Raw genomic sequence first — 22,418 nt, 5'->3', positions numbered from 1 at the left:
TTTCAAGGAGCTGGAAACAATGCTGAGAGGATTTATTTGGGGTAGTAAAACATTTAGAGTCAAGCTACCTGTGGTACAACTTTCAATAGATCAAGGAGGTTTGGCTCTACCTCATTTAAAGACCTATTATGAAGCAGCTTTCTTTGATATATTGGCAGGAATATTGAGGGATAATCAGATCAGAGATAACTTTTTCCTTGAAAAAAATGCTACAAGAGGCAGGTTCTCGGATTAAATTTTTTTTTAAAACCACAAAATTTCCAAAGAGGACCAGATAAAGACACTAAGAGAATACGCGTCAAGACACCTGCTCTTTTTAAAAAAATGCTGCTCCGATGGTTCCCAATATCTGAGCTTGAATGAATGTACCCAAATAGGCTTCCAAGTAAGTCTAAACCATATAAAAAGTTGGGAACTCTGCGGGTTATGAGAGCTGAGACATCTTGTCGTCCAAAACAGGGTGATCAGCTGGCAGGAGGTGATAGCCAGAGCAAATAACCCCAGATGACCGACTTTTTTTGAATATTTATAGATTATCTATTTTATCAGGAAAAATATAAGTGGCCTGTTTAACTCCCCGAATGTTTTGATAACAGCCCTCTATGGAGTAAAAAGCAAAGGCATAGGAAATTGGTATAATTTGCTTCAACTCTCTGGACAAACTGCAATAGTAGATAGACATTTAGATAGAATAAGCCTCTCGACTCAATGTACCTTTTCTTCAAAGGATTGGGAGGTTCTGTGTCAGTTGGGAAGCAAATCTTTACGTGCAGTTAATTATAAGAGGATGTCTTTTCTATCACGTTGGTTAGCTTACTTGACACCGGAGGCCTTGGAGAGAATTTAACCTGAAGCCAAGAATAGGTGTTTTAGATGTCTGGCTAATGGTCAGGGAGGGTGGCACCATATCTTCTTCGCTTGCCCACAGCTAGAATCTTTTTGGAAGGGTATATTTGCTGATATCGAACAGGTCATCGGGAAAACATTCTTACCAGCAGTAGAGGTGGCTTTGTATGGTATATGCAAAGATAGGAGCAGGTTTAATAAAGCTGGGGAAGTATTTATATTTATATCATGTGCTGTCGCTCGATCTTTAATACTCCAAAATTGGAAATCCAGAGAAGTTCCATCCCAAATAAAATGGTTTAATAAAATGAGGAGGACCTGTTATTTTAAAAAAGCTTATGCTAGCCGGGTGGGAGCTATCGGGAGATTCGAAAAGAATTGGAAATATTTTGGGAATCTAGAAGAACTAAAGGGGGGATGATCTAAAAAAAAAGGAAAATTGAAATTAGACAAGAATGTTTTTATTGTTATCAGTCGTCTCATCTGGGATTTCAATATGTTTATATGCACATTTGCACTTTACAAGCTTATTCACGCTGATTTGCACTATTTTGCACTAGCACTTTCAAGATTTCACTTTATTGTATTTTTGCACTTTGCAGTAGCACTTTGTCCTTATAAACTGCGGATTTTGCACATGACTTTTTTGAAATCTCTAATGATGACATTGGCTGATTTTGTCTCGAAGTGTATTCCTCCTTATTTATCTCCTTTGTATCTCCTTTTAATCTCTTGTTTAATAGGAAAAAGATCTGAAATGTATTGAAATGTACTGATATTGAAATTTAAAGTAAAATGTGTTTTGTACCTATTGCTCTGCTCAATAAAAATATATATATAAAAAAAGAAATACAGAAACAAGCATTCACCAACAAATATGCAAATGCTGAAATATTAAATTTAATTCACAAACAAATATAAAAAATATACATTTTAATTTCAGTCAAAAGGTTAGAGCTTTTATAAATTCTCTTTGATGCACTTGCTCTGCTTCCGCAAATCAATCTGAGGATGCTAACTGAATTTTCAGTCTCCAATTTCGAATTCCTTCACATTTACAGAATGTTTTTAAACATTTTCAATTGCATATTTTGCTTCTCTTTTTATATATGCTTTATTAATCTGTTAGTTATTTCGTTTTTTAAGCAGCCTCGGTCCCTCTTAGTAGATTTTGTGGACACCGAGGGGTCCACTGACCACTGGTTAAGAACCACTGGTCTAATAGATAAACCCCTATATTTAGCAATTTTGATCCAGGAGAATTTAAATTCTCCTACATTTTACAATCAGAGAATCTGGATTTCATTAAAGACATGGAGGCTAGCATTTCGCACAGCATTTTTATTACTATTCCAACAGCAGCACCTTAAAGCAAACTTCAACCACACTTAACATTCTAGAATCAGAACCCCTGGCAGTACATATAAACAAAAGCCCAGCAGCCATCTTTCTCTTTATAGCTGCTCCGAGGCTAACTTTCTTGAGCTCGAATAATGAAAAATAACATATTTATCCATTACTCAGCTCTTTCCTTCTATTTTCCAGATCTCCAACTTTATTAATTTTCTTGAAAAAAAACAACTTGGCACTGAATCTCATACAATCATTAGTATAGTGTCCATCTGAAGTCACATTCCAATCGAGTATTGTTCAGTTGGTACAATTAGTCCCAAAAATCCGTATCCTGTATCCACATAAAAGTCAATTCATACAATCTCCCAAAATAATGATTTTATTGTTCCAATATCCAAAGAAAAAGCAGCCAACACATGTTTCGTAGTGCCCAATCCTAGCACATCTGACTTCTTTAGAGCTGCAAACCAAAGTAACCATGCATAAGAATATTAAAACTCTGCTATCCCTGTCCTACTTGACCCCAACTCATTATTGGCCCCTTCCTCTTCCTCTTCCTCTTCCCCTCGGATGATGGCAGCCTCAGTTCCGGAGATGTTTTCAGCTCTTACTCTGGAGATAAGAAAGGGCTTTGCAGAATCATCTGCCAACCAACTAGAGTTCAAAAACTATTGTGAAACACTCAACAATAACATTGAAGGCCTCACTATAAGAACTGGAGTGTTAGAAGAGACGGTTGGCATTCATTCAATCTACTTGGAGCAAGAGAAGGAGGATATATAGAAACTTACAAGGGAGGATATGGCTCTCAGCGAGAGGATGGAGTCTCTTGAAAACAATGCAAGAAAGGGGAACATCTTTATTTTGAATGTTCGGGAAGGATCTGAAGGGTCAGATATTAAACAATACATCGTTTCCTTATTGAAGGATGCACTGTCTCTAGAATATACTCCCGCTGAACTGTCGGCCGACATTCAGAGGGTTTACAGGGATCCCTTCAAACTGCATCCTCAGGGGTCTAAACCTCGCAAAATTTTAGTCAATTTTCACACTTATGTCTTAAAGGAACGCATCTTAAATATGGCCTTAAAACAAAAGTCTTTGTCAGGGAAAGGTTTTACTTTTTTGATAAGATCGGACCTTTCCAGAATAACACTGGAAAAGCAATGGGAATTTGGGAGGCGCCTGGATGCCTTCAGAAAATTAGGCGCAACAGCTCAGCTCATGTTTCCGGCAGCCCTTAAAGTAATGTACAACAACAAGATGTTTAACATCAGGTCCGTGCAAGCAGCTGATGAGTTACTAATGGATCTGGGCAAAGGGGCCCGTACGGTTTAACATTAGGTGCCCATTATTAAACCTTAACTACTTAACAGGACCTTCCATAGTCCTAGAAGGCGTACAATACACCACCAGATGTCTAGTTTTTTACGCCATCCTGCTCGCAAGAAGAGAGATCTGCAGGAAGTGGAAAGACCCTTTACCTCCTACTTTTAGAGATTGGCAAAACTCAGTATTGCAGACCTCAGTTACAGATCTGGCCAGAGCTGGTAATCACAGAAAAAGGGCCTTTTGGTATCTACTTACGTGGCTTCATTGATTTATCCGGGGTTTTTTTTTTTCTTCCCCGGGTCCAATGATTGATCTCCTATGGTGCTTCTATACTTTGTACCAATGGAACAGCCGTTAACCGGTTCATGCCCGGTCCCCACTTGGCTGCTAAAAACTACCCCAAGGTTTGCCACAGATTGGTAAATCATAGACTCTGTGCCTTTCTGGAATCCGGTTGAAAACTGAGGGATAGTTGGCCCCCGCTAGACTTGTGTCCCTTCCAGTTTTTCACATAAACTGAGACAGTTATTCTCTATTAATTCCTTCCGGTACATTGTCTATATGGTGGTTATGAGGACAAAAAAAAAAAGAATATTAATGTTAAATAAGAATATTTATAAATCATCCCATACTGTATACCTATATAACACCTACTGATATAATAGGGAAAGTACCAACGTAACCAATACCCAGTGTGACCAGAAAGAGAGAGGAAAGAGCCAAGTCCACACTCAAGTTACACCCAAAAAATTTGACATTCTGTAGTTACTATTAAATGAAGAAAGACAGCAATAACCAAAAAAAGAGAGAAAAACCCACCTTAAATAAATTATAGCCACTTAGTATATGGTCTGCTCCACGTATCAAATCAGAAGTGAAAAATTATACTACTTTAGATGAGATTTTGAATAATTTACAGATAGAAATACAGGATCGAGAGAATCGGGGCCTGCTAATGGGGTCATTGATGTCTCCTCTAGTTTAAGCTTGGTTGCTAGTCATTCTTTGCCTATTCTAGTCAGTCCTGAAGTACTAAGGGACTCGCCCTCGGCGTCAAACAATGTACTTCTGAAACAGAATGTTCCCCTTGAATCTTTAGGTAATTAGCCCTCAAAATCTGACAAAATTGTCCCCTCCCAAGTTGTACTAATGGATGCTCCTAAAATTTCAGTGAATACTGATCTTTTTTCATCCGAGTTAGTTAAATCCCCGGTAGTAGGTAATGATTTTACGCTGCCTGACATTGATTTAACAGCGCATAGGGCGCGGGTGGGATCGTTACAGGGGATTCCAAAAGGTGAGCCCTTAGAGGAAGTAATAACGATATCAAGTACCGGTCCTCTAAGTAGCACACCCTCTAATAAATTAGATTTTTCCCTTCCACAATTAAATTTTACATCCTGCTCAGGTCCAGTGTTGAATAATTTAGCTGAGGGGTCTCCAAATATTAATGGGAGGTTAATTTCTAACTCTTTGTCCTCTTTGGAATCAATTCTCTCTTCAATTTTAAGTTTACTTGAAAAATTTGTGGGAGGTTCGGAATGTATTTTTGACACTGTAACACAAATTTTGCAAGTTCTCTTGTTAAGTAAAAGGGAGTTAGTGCCAGATCTCCCCATACCATCGGCTTCGCTGTTGGAGACTCCGAAAACAAACGCTCTCTCCGCTTCGGCAGTTTTAAATTCAGCTCTACCTTCTCTGTTGACAGAAGATCAAAAGGAAAAGAAGTCTGTAGTTCTTTTAGCTGTCACCAATCCTCCCAAAGTGGTTTCGGCTGGCGCTAATTGTATAGCTCCAATCAGTGACAAGATAGAGGTAATAGTAACATCCCCTCCCACTCCTAAATCCGGAATTCCTTCCCTTTTTCCGATTTTCTCCTTGCCATCAAGTAAAGAAGAAGAGATTCCTAAAGTAAATACGGGTGTGATGGTAAAAGTAAGCCCCTTGAAATACAAAAAGAGTAGAATGAAGAAGAGGAAACCCATCCGAAGGTTCGCTAAAAAAAGACAGAGGAAACTTCTTTTTGATAAGAATGTTGAATTAAGTATAGATGATTCCCCACAGGTGGAGCAGTCTCCATCCTCTCATGTAGAAGTTAGGTTTGTCTCACCCAAAGAAGACGCCCCTTCCTCTGGTTTAGGTCCTATAAGCTTTACTAATCCTTTCCTTCCCAAGGTTTCCTACTCTTCTGACAATCCTTTTTCTTATTGTAATGATAAAGCAGGATCATGTCAAGTTATTTCGAAGGTTACCTCTCCATCTGTCATCCCGTGCCCGTCCTCCTTGAATCCTACAGCAACACCTTTTCAGGTTCCATCTTCAACGACAGTTATTGTCCCAAAAGAAAAAATAAATGTGGATACGTTTTATCTCGATTTTTCTCCCTTATTTGAACCAGATTTAATTTTAAATAGATCCGCCCTATTGTTATGTTTTAAAGAGATCGAAAGTTTGAAATTAATTCAAACGTCCGATCTAGACATTGTACTCCTCCTTAACTCCTACATGGGGAAATCATTAAGATCAACAAGGGTGAAATTTCATTCGAAAGTTGTGTTAAATCTTATTTTACAGTGGGCTGAAGAATTACAAGTTAGAGGGATTGATGTCATGCCATACTTTGGGGAAAAACGTAGTCAAAGTATTTTTGTTAATTCTTTACTACCATTTCCCTCTAATACGGAAGTGCCGCTGTCGGATTGGTCTAATCTTAGATCAGAGGACTTAAAAATCTGTGTGGCTAGGAATGAAAGACTTGTTTCATATAAAAACCCTCCCCTTAAGCAGACAGTGAAGGATGATCATTCTAAATGGAGTTGGTTACCCGGTGTTCTAGCGAGTAAATCAGCTCCTGGTTCAAAACATCATTCTAATTTTTAACAGAGAGCTGAAACTTATCTCATGGAACTCGGCCGGATTCAAGGTTTATAAGGAGAAATTGGATTTGCTTCATTCTCTAAAAGCAGATATAATCTGTTTGCAGGAAACATGGGTTGAAGGAAGATTAGCCTTGGAAAAAGACTACTTTTTTTTGATTTGCAGTGCAACCAGCTCTAGAAGGGGCCATGCTAAGGGAGGGTTAGCATGTTTGTTATCCAACAGATTGCAATGGAACTATTCACATTATTTAGATCCAGGAAAATTGTTCCTAGCAATAATGTTAAAAGATATATTTGAAGATTGCCCTAATAGATTGTTGATTGTGGTAAACATTTATATCCCCCCCAATTGTAGTTTTAATGCTGGTCTAAAAACTCTGTTCACTTTTTTAACTAAAGTGTTGGATATTTCCCCAACTCCACATGTGTTAATGTTTGGGGATTTAAATTGTAATATATCCAACTGTGGGTTGGAGTTGTTCAGAAATATTCCACTGGAAGAGTCTTTGAATATACCATCTGCCCAGTTTCCCCCTAAAATTAAAACTAACAAAAGAGGTAAACTTATATTAGATGGTTTACTTAAAGCTGAATGCTTAATAGTAAATGGGAGGCTTCCATCTGACATCCCGGCAGCTTATACTCGTAAATCTAATAAGGGAAATTCTATTATTGATTTTATCACGGTAGATTATGCAGGTTTTCACTTACTGAAGGATATGAAGGTCATTGAGACTAATCTTAGTGACCATAATGCATTGATGCCTTCTGTTTCCGTTAATCTTCCTAAAGTGGATCCGTGGAGTCTGGATACAGATTCTGTGAATTTTGATTCCAGCTCAGGAAAATGTTTTTGGAACCCGTGTATTGTTGAAAGTTTGGTACCTCTTTTGAATTTTACTGTTGAGAATTTACCCCTTTGGGAAGGGAGAGAGCTGTTGTGTTTTAATAATTTTTTAGATTCTGTGAGTGTCAGTGCAAAAAAGAAATTAGTTGTGAAACAATCCCCCGTAGTCCCTCATCCTTTACGGGCTTTAAACAGAGAAATAAACAAAGTTGTAAGGGGACAATTTTTACTCTTCTCTCAAGAAGCAAAGTCTAAGTTGTTTATTTTAAAAAGAAGGAGAGCTAGGCTTAAGGCCCGCTTAAAACCTTCTAAGGAAGATGCCCTCTGGATTCAACTGAGGGAAGCTTCTTATAATGGTCAAGCCAAGACATTCTGGTCCTTAATTGGCAAAGGTTGTGGTACCAGAGCCAGTCCTTCGCCTATTGCCATAGAGGAACAGGTGTGGGTTCATTATATCGAGAAGTTGTACAGTAATAATAATTCTCTTGTTTTTAAAGCTGATTTTGATAATGTTTCACGTATACTTGACTGTCCAACGGAAAAGGAAATTGAATGTGCCATTAAGAATATGCGTTCCTCTGGTGCGATGGGTCCTGATAAAATCCCAATTTCAGTATTAAAAAACCAGAGTGAACTTTGGAGCAAAATACTCTTTCCAGTGTTTAAATTTTGTTTCTCTAGCGGAACAGTCCCCCCCTCCTGGAAAGGAAGTATTATTGTCCCTTTATATAAAAAAGGGGCAAGAGATCTACCTCAAAATTATCGCCAAATTGCCTTGCTTGATGCCATTGGTAAGGTCTTTGCAAAATGTGTGCTTACTTTAATGAATCAATGGGTATCTGAACATAAAATCCTTCCCATGGAGCAAACAGGTTTTAGACAAAATCATGGAACTTTAGATAACCTGACTGCATTGCAAGTTATTAATGAAAAATATGTGAAAGTTCGTGGTGGTCAGGTATATGGCGCCTTTATTGACTTCTCCACCGCCTTTGATAAGGTAGATAGAAATTTGTTGTGGAGAAAGTTATCTACTTTAGGTATGCCTTCATTCCTTATTAAGTTAATTCGTGCCCTCTATTCTGACACTTGGTGCAGAGTTTTACTTGGAGGTGAACGTGGTGTATCTAAAATAATCCCCACTTCCAACGGGTTGAAGCAAGGTTGCCTTTTGGCTCCATTGCTATTTTCTTTATACACAGTTGACTTACCCACCACTCTTTCTGCTTGCATCGGCATTGCCCCGTCCTTGGGTGGAGTTGCAATTGCATGACTTATGTATGCAGACGACATCCTGATTTTGGATCTCACGCCAAAGGGCCTGAACAATCGGTTGCATGCACTCTCTGATTATGCTGAAAGCCATTTCTTATCAATAAACACGGCAAAAAGCAAGGTGATTTGTTTTTCTGGTAGAAAGAAGTCTAAATGTCTTAACTATCCATGGGTTGCGGGGGGGAAAAAACTGGAATGTGTGAAATCTTATACCTTCCTAGGCAAAATTGTCACTTATAACTTAAGTGACAAACAACACATTGACACTAACTGTCGGAAGGCTATTTCGCAGGGAAAGAGTTTAGTTTCCCTGTATAAAGCCACAGGTAGAAGGCATTTTTCTATTCTCCTAGATGTTTTTAGAGCGAAAGTTCCGGCCTCCCTGTTATATGGAATTGAGTTAGTTGATCAAAAAAAGTGGAGTTTTTTAAACTCTGCGGAAGGGAAAATTTTACGTAGTTTAATTTCGGTAGGTACAGCAAATTCAACTGCCTCCTTGAGACAGGAATTGGGTTTACGTAGCAGCTGGGTTCAAGGTCTGGCAAGTATCATACGTTGGGTGGTAGCTCTATCTAAAGGAGAACCTAATACTTTAAGAGATCTTATAAAAAATGAATTATTAGGATCTTTTAACGACTTCTCACTGCTTGTAAAAAACTTCAGATTTGCTGTGTTACAATTGAAATTGGACGAGGAGAATCTATTCTCATTTTCCTCTCTTCAATTAAAAACTGTTCTGAGGTCAGCATCTTGGGAATTGGGGTATTGTCAGGATAGAGATTTCTGTCTAGCGAAAAAAGGTTGTACGCCTGTTATTGAATCTTATACCCTGCGGAAAGCTCAACCGTATATGCATTGGAACATCTCCCATGGCGCCAGGCGCCTGGTATATTTACTAAGACATAATTTGCTTCCGCTGAAAGTTCTACTTGCCAGCTGGTTTGGTCATTCGGCATGCTGTGATCTTTGTCAATTGTATGATCAGGACTTAGATCATGTCATGTTTGTTTGTCCTACGTTGATGTCTTGCAGGCGTAGATGGTTAAGACCAATTTGCTTACAACTTAACATATTATCTGCTTCCTCGTTTAAGGCAGCCCTGATTAACCCTCCTAATGAAATGTTTGCTTTTAAACTGTACAACTTTTTAAAATGTTTTTTGGACCTGTATTAAGATGTCTTTTGTAACTGTGATGGATTAACATTTTACGTATTTCTTGTTTTGTATGTACATGTTGTTTTATGTGGACCTCATAAAGAGTTCCTTATCATAATAAAAATAAACTTGACTAAACTTGAGATGAGATTTTGAATAATTTACAGATAGAAATTAAAAGGAGGAGAGCTAGGAAACTAAAGTGCGATGAAAATGATCACAGATCAGGACGTGTATGTACGTTTGCTAAGAGGTTTGCTCATTTGGTGAATAAGGATCTGGGTTCTAGACGTATGGTAGATGGCCCATCTACCAGTGATGTTGATGTGCCATCGAGTAATCTCTCGAGTAGTGAGGGTGAAGAATTAGGAGATATACAGGGCACTATTAATGTTGAAAATAATTTTTTTACAGGAAGTGCAGAGATTGAGGATAGTGAATCGAGAAACAGGAGCCAGGAATCGAGAAATGGGACCAAAAAGACAAGGAAAGGTACAAGAGGAAGTGGTGGAGCAAAGAGCAAGGCAAGGGATGAGGACTCGCTCATGGAAGAATTAAATAATACACAGTTTGCATCAGAAAATGAGATTGAAATTATTAATTTGTCATCTCTAGAGCTGTCCAATACTATGATTACTTTATTGAAGAAAGGACTAGGATTTTGTCCAACAACATCAGCAGACTGGTACATGACGAAAATAGATGTATACAAGTTTGTAAGACTGTTAAAATAAAATAAAAAAATTGGGAATGCACCAGAAATAGCTAAGCAAATGCACAAAATAAAGGATATGAGCAATTTAACTATTCAGGAGATTTATGATACATCATTAGTAATGTCACTCACTGAGAATGAGGAAGATCCTGTTACTGTTTCCAATTTACTTGAAGAATTGGAGGTTAAAAGTTACTTAAGTGAGAGTAGTTGTTAGGAACCTGAAACGGTACTTCCATTACAAATTCTGCTTACATCTACGGATGGAAGACATTTGGTTTCTTACCTATACCGTAGCATTCAAGGGCAATGTGAGAGGGGAGAGAGTAAGGCACTCAGGCGCTGGAGTAATGATATTGGCGGGAACATCACTGAAGCACAGTGGACATATTGCTGTGATCTCACTTCAAGGATTTCGGCTAGCTGCAGACTGCGGATTATCCACTATAAGTTTTTGCAAAGAATGTATTATACGCCGGAAAAGGGTGAGGTTCAACCTATCGGATAATGACAGAGGGTGCAGGTTTCCTACATTTGACTTGGGAATGCCCCGGGGTGTTTGACAACTGGACCCAAGTACACACAGCACTACAGGCTATGGTGGGTGATACGATTGAAAAAGATCCACTTATTATGCTACTGGGATATACTATGCAGATACCCAAACCGAACAGGAAGTTTGTAAATGTTGCACTTTTGCTAGCAAAGCGAAGGGTTGCATGCAGGTGGGGGAAGGGCCGCGCCCCGAAGTTTAAGGAATGGCTGACTGATTTAGTGTTCTGTCAGGAACAGAAGACGGTATATGCTGATATACACCCATTGAGCAGCAGGGCTAGGGACATATGGGATCCACTGAGAGAGTACTTGATAGCCACTGCGCATTCTTCTGATGATGAGAGTCAGGGAGGAGCGGATACAGCACTGGGTATAGGAGTGGAGGATCAAATAGAGAGGCCCTAGGGGCACCATGACCACTGAAAATAACGACATGGGGTTGAGTTCTGCAGGAATCTTATGTATGAGTATCCCCTGGATCTGTCGTCCTTACTGATATATCCTTACTTTGCAAGTCAGACGAAGGTCTGTAATGTTCTAGAGCGCTGCTATTTCTATGGACCTGCTATGTATGTGACTGCATTATCTGAACTGGCAAGATTACGGCATCCACATGAATATGTTTAGCATGATAATTGTGGGAAAATCATACCCCAAATTTACGTTCACCGTTACTATGTTCTAAAAAAGTTTCATGGACCTTTGGACTAATATGTAAGACGCTACAGGGATTGGAGGAGTCAGCTATTGAAGTCTGCCCCGGACCTCCGGGTTGCCGGCATGTTGGCTGTGTACATCCACAAAGCAAATGACATGTTTCCTTGAAAACAGGCCGGCCCATGGGGTTGTAGGCATTGTGTTGTGGTATTTTTGTGCTGATACAATAAAGGTCTTTGAAATAAAAAAAAGAAGAAAATATGAGCGTAGTGGTTTAAAAACCAAATCAAAATGGACCCGGCAGTTGTCAACAGGCAATACTATTGATGCCTTCTATAGATCTGTTAACTATGATCTGGATAAAATCATAGATAAATCTTCCAAGAGTAGACCTAATAAGGAACTGGACAATTTAACGGTGGGAGAGAGGTTGGAACTGAAGGAGCTGAGAACTAATCAAGATGTAACTATTCGCATGGCAGATATAGGGGGCAATATCGTTGTGATGAATACAACAGGGTATAATGATGAGGTTTTCCTGCAACTTAATAATGAGATGTATTATGAACGACTATCTGGTAACCCATTAGGTGAATTGACAGATAAAATCAATAGACAACTTAAAGAATGGTATGATCAGACTCTGTTAGATTATGATGAGTATAACTACTTATTAGTGGTTGCTCCCAGATCCCCTGTATGTACACTTTACCGAAACTACATAAAGATAGAGAAAGACCTCCGGGTAGACCGATAATTTCGGGCATAGAAGGACCATCCGAGAAGCTCTCCCAATATGTTGATACCTTTTTGAGACCTTATGTACACAATCTTCCTTCATTTATACAGGATACCAAACATGTACTGAACATTATGAGTGATATAACTTGGGACGGTCTTTCCAATATGTGGCGGCTTGCCGGTGGAATGAGCTCCCTCTCACTCTTCGTAAAGCCAACAGTCTTCTTGCCTTCAGGAAGGAGCTAAAGACCATGCTCTTTTCTGCATAAACTCTGAGATCGTAGCGATTTGCTGCCTTTGTGCTTCTTTGGTTTTCAGGCCTCTTTGTCAAAGCGCCGGGACACCCCCTGGGGTAGCCGTGTGCTCTAAAAGTATGGCGTAACATAACATAACATAACATAACATAACATAACCAGGGATGATTATGGTGACCTTAGACATGGTATCACTGTATACTAATATTCACCATCATTTAGGTCTACAAGCAATTGAGACTTTTTTGAATAGAAGATCAGCTGAGTATTATGACCATACGATGATGATTTTACAAATGACAGACATGGTGTTGAAAAACAATGTTTTCTTGTTTGACAATAAGTGGTATAGGCAGTGCCTTGGTACAGCGATGGAATCCAGATTCGCTCCATCTTTTGCCAACCTCTTAATGGGGTGGTTCAAGGCGGAGTGGATCTGGGGCCATGGGTGGCGAAAATGGATAGAATATATTCACTACTGGGGGCTCTTTAAAGACAACTGTCTTTTAATTTGAACCGGGTCTGTTGATGAATTGACAAGTTTTTTTACCTATTTGAATGACAATGAGTTGAATCTACGTTTTACTACACATTATGATCTATTGCGCATTACTTTTTTGGATGTAGATCTTTTTGTTGAAGACAATAGATTATGTAGCAAAATGTACAGAAAGGGTACTAGTTGCAATGCTGTATTGAATGCTAGGAGCTGTCATCCAAAGAGTCAGATAAATGCGATACCATATGGAGCAATGGTTCGAGCCAGAAGGAATTGTATGAATGAGAGTGACTTTAAGTTAAATCTGGAGGATATGTTACACAGATTTATGATGAGGGGCTATGAAAAGAATGTAATTAGTAAGGCAATGAGAAAAGCTAAGAACCTTAGAAGGACACAGACTCTGGAGACCAAGAGACCGAGTATTAACAGTAGAGAGGGGGACTAAGTACGACGAATCACACATTTTAGTACAGAAAGTCATAACCTTTACTCAATTCTTAATAAACACTGGCACTTACTTAAGGCTGATAAAGATATATTGCCCTTTGTAAGTGATAAACCCAGCTTGACATTCAGAAGAGGAATGACATCGTCGAATACTGTAAGCCACGGATTCCCAGGAAAACATCAACAAATGACTTGGTTGGAGAATCGACTGAAAGGTTTTTATAAATGTGGCAGATGTAGTTCCTGTAGATGGGCTAAGAACAAAGTTACAACCTTTTCCTATAATAATACAGGGACTCATACAGTTAATATGTTCATAAATTGTGATACCACTTATGTAATTTATGTAATAGTTTGTTCATGTAAAATGATATATGTGAGTAGCACAATTAGAAGACTACGAGACAGGATGATGGAACACTTTAGAGCATGGAAAACTGGTGATACACAATACCCAATTGCTGCCCATGCAATACAAAATTTTGAGTGCAGAGATAAACATGTCTTTAGTTTTCATGGCATAGACCATGTCAAGCAGGATATACGAGTGGGGCAACAGACAACTGAAATTGCGACGGAGAGAAGAACTTTGGATGATGAAACTCAAGGCGGTTGAATTTGGCATGAATATTGACAATGAATTTCAATACTTCTTAGGGCAGGAGTAGTTGATTACTCATGAAGTGTTAGTCAGTACATTACTGTATGAGAATGTTACTGGGTTAGAATATTCGATATGGGGATGTGATGTATATGTTAACATCTGTAAGAATAAGCAATGACCCCCCTTGTGTTTTTAGAATAATATTGTCTGTTGGGTTTTCTCTAATTTTGTACAACATGGAGAGATGAGAATGTACTTTTTATAAATCCGATTGTACCTCGACTAAGGGTAACCTTTGGAAACTACTTGTCTAACACTAGGGCATTACTGATATGTATTTATAATTTACAGTTGATAAGTATGCAGAAGTGTATGAGAATTTTAAATGTAATTAGATATTTGTGCTCTTATAGTTCTCTTGTTTCCTATTTTCTCTCTTTTCCTTTCTCCACTTTTCCTACAATGATTCAGTGTGTACAAAGGTTACTAGTTACCTACTGTGGGACAATTCTTCTCTTTTCTGACTGTGAGAACTACTATTAAGTTTATGTATATTGGAAGGGTGATACTACACCACTAAATGGCAGCATTTATGACATAGTCAGCCTTTAACGTGATAGGGTTGCATCAGTAATATTATTATGTGTGACGGTAGCTATTAGAACACGTTAGTATCTATTTTCTTTTCATTTACATAGGCTCTATTGCACTACAGATTTAGAGTATATGTTCAGCCCGGTTCTTGTTTTTATGATCACTATTTGTGTCGGTAGCTATAAGAACGTGTTGATTTTTCTTTTCTTTTTGTTTACAGAGGCTTTATTGTAATACTGATTTGAAGATATGTTCGGTCCCGATTTTGTTTTTAGGATCGGTAATCGCACAAGCGTGAATGTTTTTGTTATTGCGTTGATTCTGTTTGTTGATATAGCATATAACATAGTGTTATAATCTGATAGTACTATGCAGGAATTATCATGCAGGCATTACTATGTATTTAAAGATGGTGGACGCATGGGATACTTTTACATGGGACTATTTATTTGACATGTACGAGAACTGTTGATGATGACGAGGAGGAATTAGTACCAGTCTCGCGAGATGGCGGGGCTGGTGTCTAATAATTAAACTTATATTTATATATACTCTTTCGTCTATAATGTAAGTAGAGGACAAATATATTTTTAGGTATGGGATGAATATCGAGTGATTATAACTAGTAATCGTGACTGTACGCAAAACCGGGGACGATTGGGAACTGCAGGTGATGAATACTTGGTTATTTCAAGATGGCCCTGAGTTGAAAACCTATAAAGAGGTAGACCATGTTGGCGTTTGAGTAGAATGCCGGTTGCTGATTGACTACAGGACGCTGTTGTCGGGACACGCGGAGAGTGTCTAGGACTAGCTACGCTGTGTGATGATAAACATTCAGATAATTGTATGATTGAGCAGAATGCTGTGGGTTCTTACAATCGTTTTTTCATTTCTGTTATAATATTCACCGATCACGTACTCGTGAAGGGTGCCTTTTTGAGTACTCTCGATTGAAAGGGAGGACGTATATCTTGAATGCGGATTACAAATTGATTTGGTGAGTTCAGGTTGTACTAATTTTAGTTTTATAGGTTGCGAATTACGAGTTGTGATGTTTTATACACATTTGGACTGTGGGAATCATTTTTTATTACAGAACGAGTGAGACGAGAGTTATTAACTATGTAAAAGAGATACTGGGATTAAAACTAAGGACTATAAGGCGGATGACACTGTATAACAGTACACTTTGCTAATTTTGGTTAAGATACTGAGTGAGGCTCAGCATATTTGAGCAATGGGACTATTTTGTTTGATCAAGAGATATTTATTTTTGTGTAGATAATAGATATTAACGTGTTCAGATGTCTTTATGGTGAATCCTTAGCAGGTTAATGTTTACGTAGATATTGTACTGGTCTTGGGGCAGTGAATGTAATAATGACTGTAGAAGCTGTGATATATACAGATTTCTATATATTTCTTTAGGATATTTTGGATTATAAGGAGTATATGTTGCCCATTGTTGATTTGATACGTGGAGCAGACCATATACTAAGTGGCTATAATTTATTTGAGGTGGGTTTTTCTCTCTTTTTTGGTTATTGCTGATTTTCTTAGTTTAATAGTAACTACAGAATGTCACGTTTTTTGGGTGCAACTTGACTGTGGACTTGGCTCTTTCCTCTCTCTTTCTGATCACACTGGGTATTGGTTACGTTGGTACTTTCCCTATTATATCAGTAGGTGTTATATAGGTATAAGTAGGGGATGATTTATAAATATTCTTATATAATATTAATATTCTTATGCATGGTTACTTTGGATTGCAGCCCTGAAGAAGTTAGATATGCTAGGATTGGACACAACGAAACACATGTTGGCTGCTTTTCCTTTGGATCTTGGAACAATAAAATCATTATTTTGGGAGACTGTATGAATTGACTTTTATGTGGATACAGGATACAGATTTTTTGGACTAACTTTACCAACTGAACAATACTCGATTGGAATATGACTTCAGATGGACACTATACTAATGACTGTATGAGTGCTCGGGAAAGACCTGCTTATTTACTGTTCTCTGCGTATGCGGATTCTAGTGCGGCTGTATCGTAACCAGCATCTCATTCCATTTTGAGCACCACCTGACACATAAAGCATTGTACTTTTCCCCGATCGTGCGGAGCGCCTGCTTTTATTACTGGTTACCAGCCATCAAGGGTTTGGCACTGAATCTAACCTACAAAACAATATAACAATGGCTGTAAAATATATTAATCACCATACATTATCAAAATTTAAAATTTACTAAAATCTCACTCTCCCTTCCAATGCAAGCTTACGTGGGAAGTGGGGGCAGTAAAATTCTAGCTTCTGTGTCTTTAACAAAATCCAGATTCTCTGATCATAAAACTAGGCGAATCGACATTTCATGCCAAGACCGTAGGTTAGCATTAAGCATGTTTAAAGCTGTGATAATACAACCAATGATACATGATCCATTGGTTGTAGATAAAACATTGCAAACACACCAGCATTTGACCAGTCTGCCGCCTTCAGAATCTCCTCAAGACAACCTCCAGATGTAAATACCTTACTCGCCATTGCTCCTCTTATTGAATGTGCAACAAACTTTTGCATATCCACTCCTGATTCAAGCATACACAACCTCACCCAATGCACACTAGTCACTGGACTCACAAGATTAAAAGGACTCACATAAGAAATTAACAACTGTGCTACTCCATCCCCCCTGAATTCAAGCATCCTGCTCTAATATTTTTTTAACCAACGCATAACACACACCTTTGGTTGGTCGTCAAACCTCGGGAAAAACACTGAAGATGATATTGTCTTCGTTATTTTTGTAATTTCAAAAATCACCTCATCTGGGTTGTAGAAATGGTTACTCCCCTCCAAGGCACATATGTCTGAACTCTTCAGAAAGATATCAAACACAGTAGAGTTGCCCACTTAAAAGACAATTTCCATAACGTCAAAAACTTATTAGTTAGCCAACTCTCCAATTTTGTAAAAATCTAATTCCCATACCATAAATGACTACATCTTGGCCTATGAAGCCTCTGTAAAATTATTCCTTTCTTTACCATGCATATCAAAAAACATCTCTTCCAATGGAAAAAAACCCTACGGGAGAGTGTTCTGTAACCACTGCTGACCTATAACAATTTATATCTCTGTAACTTAGACCCTTCTCAAATAAAGATGATGAAAAAATTGAAAACTCTATGGAAGATGCATCCATAGAATACATGTCTCTCTCTATTCACCAACAAACCAATTTTTCCATACTCCAACCTAACGTTTCTGTGTCCGAGGTGCCCAGGTTACTGTGAGCAATGCCATAGCCTGCTCTGAAATTCCTTCAAAATCTTTTCTCTCCTGAAATCTTCCAAGCAAGAAGGCTCAAAACTCCTTCCAAAATTAGAGGATGAACCTCTCCCCCTGGACCTGTTAACATGTCTTCCGAAATTGGTATTAAAAAAGGCATGTCTATTACTAACTTCAACAGCCCTGGAAACCAAGGCTGAGCTGTCCTGAAAGGAGTGATCAGAATTATATGACATTTTTGTCTCCTCACGATCAACAACACCCCCTGAATCATGCAAAATGATGGAATGCATACCCTGAAGTCCCCTCCAAATCTGCTGAAAAAAATCCACAGTTTTTTGCTTGGGGATCTGGCCCACAACTGAAATACAGAGCAACTGGTACATCAACCTTGACGCAAACAGATCCACCTCCAAAGGACCGCAGACATTCTGAATTCTCCTGAATAGATGCACACTCAATTTCCAATCGCTGTAATCTCTGACATACCCTGAGTTCTAATCTGCTGTTGTGTTGAACATCCCCAGAAAGTACTCCACCTGAAAGCCTGTATTTTGTTCTAGACAAAAATTCCAAATCTCTTTTCCAACCTGGGTTAAGTTTTTTGACTTGCTGCCACCTACTCGATATACATAACGGACTGCTGACACATTATCCAGCTTTAACAAAACATTGCAATTCTTCAAAGTTTTCCCAAAGCTTTTCAGTGCAAAAAGGCCTGCCTTAATCTCTAATCCAGTTATATGGCCCTGACTCTCCTCCCAAGGCCATCTGCCATCTATCACCTGTCACCTGCTGATTCAAACAAGCTCCCCAGTCAGAAATGCTTACATCTGTCTCCAGTATGAAATGTGGACATTTCCAAAAGATCACTCATTCCATGCTTCTAAATTTTCTAGTCACCAATTCAATTCTTCCTGCGCTTCCATAGTTGCACTTGGTCCCCATACCACAAGCCTTTCCTGAAGCCTTCTGCCATCAGTCCCTGTAAACCTCTGTAACGAAGAGGGCTCAGAAATACCACCTGGATTGAAGAAGAAAACAAACCTATAATCAATGGCATCCCCCTCAAAATAATGAAAGGTTTCTTTAGAATCAGTTTCTCCTCTGCTTTTATTTTCACCACCTTCTTTTCCAGTATACTCAAGTTCGTATGAATAGTGTTCAACTGACATCCAAGAAACTCTGTCTCCTGACTAGGAATCAGCACTGATTTCTCCAAACTGATCGAAAACCCCAGAGACTCCAAAAGATGGCGATCTTCAGATAGCTGTTTTCACAATTCCTCCTGTTCCTGAGACATAAAAAGGAAATCATCTAGATACATATGCATTCAAATTCCTCTCTCTCTGAGAAAAGATGGCACTTGCCTCGAAATCTTCGTAAAACACCAGGGTGCTGATGCCTGTCCAAAATGTAGGCAAGTGAACAGGTACAAGTCTCCGAACCACCTGAACTTCAGAAATCTACGACTCTCCTCTGCTATTGGAAAATCCAGTTTTGCCAACCAATTTCTAGCATATCTCTTAAAATTGGATACCCTCCAACTTAAAATGCTAGTAAATAAAAAATGAATAGAGATTTCTCAGATTTATTACAGGGTGTTAGAAATGAGAGTCGCCAGTTGGCAATAGTCTGCACCTTTGTACAAGTAGGGACCTTTCTTCCTAGTCAGGATAAGGGAGTTATACTCCTAAGATAAACCCTGCTCACCCCCTTTGTAGCTTGGCAATGGCAGTCAGGCTTATCTCAGAGGCAGTATGTAAAGCATTTGTACATAAACAACAGTAATACAGTGAAAACACTACAAATGGAAGGACACCACACCAATTCAGAAAAAATATCCAATATTTTTTTATATCCAAAACAAGACCAAAACAACAGAAATCCAACATACAGTACTTTAAAAATATGCCCTTGCAAGAATACTTTAAAAACACAGTTCCTTGAAGTCGTTAGCTCCACCCGGAGCTACAGTGGGGCTGTACTCAACAGAATCCAACAGTTCTGTGTGACCCCGTCGGTCAGGGGTGTCAACAAACTTGTGAACAGTTTATGTTTATGTTTGTAAAGCGCATGGCTACCCATAGATTTCCCCGTGCTGTTGAGTACTGTGCTGAGAGTATGGCCTCTGGTACATTAACGGGGAAACAGCCAAGTCTTAAGTTTCTTCCTGAAGGAAAGTTCATTTTCCAGTGCTCTGAGACTGGGTGGAAGATCTTTCCACAACTTTGGTACTATGTGTGCAAACGATCTTCCTCTCAATCTCAGCCTTTTTACCCTGGTTTTACTGAGGAAATGAAGATGCGAGGATCTCGGGTGTCTAGTTGGAACATAAATGGTTGCCAACTCTATGAGCTTTACTGGGCCCTTGTTATTTATGGCCCTTTGAGCAATACAGAGGGATTTAAACATAACCATTGCCTTAATTGGGAGGCAAAGCAGCTGTTTGAGGGGTTCTGTTGCAGAGACATAGCTGGGAACCTTTAGAAGGAGCTTTGCTGCCGCGTTTTGCACAGTCTGAAGTCTCTTTATTACGTATTTGGGTGCGCTCACATAAAGTGAGTTGCCATAATCGAGGCGGGAAACTTTGAGGGATTGAATGACCGTTTTGCTTAGATGCTCTGGTATCAATACCCGTATCTTTCTGAACATTCGGAGTAAAAAGAAACAGATGTCAGACAATGTATTTGCTTGGTTGTCCACTGCTAGCAAGTTGTCCAACCAGAGTCCCACATTTTTTATCACCGGTTTGGGAACCAGGGGGTGTCCATGTCAACAGGCCAGCTGATCAGAGGTCTGTGTATGCCCTGGTTTGCAAGGATAATTAATTTTGTCTTATCACCGTTAAGATGTTGGTGGTAACTTGACATCCATCGGCGTAGTTTATCCAAACAGGGTGCCAAATATTTATTTCCTGGATTACGGCCTTCTGCAAGAGAAACAACCAGCTGAGTGTCATCTGCATAGGACCCTGTTGACAGGTTAAAGTCCTGCATTAAGGAGGCAAGCTGGCACACATATATATTGAACAGTTTGGGATCAGAGACAATCCCTGGGGGACACCACAAATCATTGGAAAGCTGTCAGAAAGGCAGTCTTTGTTCATGACTTAGTGAGATCTGTTTTCCAGACACGAGGTAAGCCAATCTAATGCTTTGCCCTGAATTCCCACATCACAAAGTCTATCTCTTAGGATCTTGTGATCCACTGTGTCGAATGCTGCACTTAAATCCAGTAGTAGGATGGCGGCTGAGCCTCCGTTATCCAGTATAGCTTTGAGCTCCTCTGTGACCACCAGAAGTGCTGCTTTCGTACTTTGGTGGGTACGGAAGCCCTTCTGGGTTGGATTAAGAATGTTGTTATTTTCCAGAAAGTTTGCTAATGCCTGATTGACATGTTTCTCTAGTACTTTTCCTAGAAAAGGGAGACATGAGATGGGTCATAATTTGGCAAGGCTTTCTAGATCTAGCTCAGGTTTTTACATAGTGGCCTAATTACTGCATGCTTCCATTGCGTAGGGACCAAGCCCACCTCTAGTGAGAGATTAAGAAGATCTATACATTACAGTAATATGACCTCTGCTACTTTGGATAAGGTTTGTGGGGGACTAGTATCTAATGGAGATCCGGATTCGGTTGCATTTATAAGAATAAGAATTGTCTCTTTGTCAAGCGTAGGGAATTTTGTTAGAACTGGAGGCAGTAGCAGATCCCTGCCATTAGTTACCTCCCCTAATGTAGGTTCGGTATTGATCTGGAATTGATCATAAAGGTTGGTCACTTTTTTGTGGAAGAAGGATGCTATATCGTTGCATCTTTCTTTTGTGGCTTGGGGAACGGTGTTACTATCAAGCAGAGTGGATAGGGTTTTAACCACTCTAAATAGTTATTTTGGGGAGTTCAAACCCTGAGTGATTTTTTCCTCATAGAATTTGTCCTGCACTTTCTTTATTTCCTTGTGATAGGATCTGATTGAAGCTTAATATTTAATTTTGTGTTGTGGCCGACAAATTGGTGCAGGCCGGTTGTGGCAACTGTCGCGGTTGCAGTGTGAAGCAGAGTGGCGCAGTGTGAGGTGACCTTAGGTCAAGGTGCAGGCAGCGGCTCGTTGATGGTCATCACTAGGCTCCTTTTTAACAAAATCCCCTAACGTAGGGCTAATGTGCATGAGGATTGACTTCTGACTCTGCCATCAATGCCGTATTTCTGTTCCCCAGGAAACAAACTGTCCTCTGCAACCAACCTCTCAACAATTGGGTATCCACAGACACTGACTTTGACTTAGCTTTCTCTGCCCTATCTAAAATTCTCGCTAGAGGACTAACAACGTCTAGTAGTCTATCCTGGCACTGTTTGAGTGAC

The sequence above is a fragment of the Lissotriton vulgaris genome, chromosome 6 (assembly GCF_964263255.1).
Source record: "Lissotriton vulgaris chromosome 6, aLisVul1.2, whole genome shotgun sequence".
Lineage (NCBI taxonomy): Eukaryota > Metazoa > Chordata > Amphibia > Caudata > Salamandridae > Lissotriton > Lissotriton vulgaris.
This window is presented reverse-complemented; position numbering follows the sequence as displayed.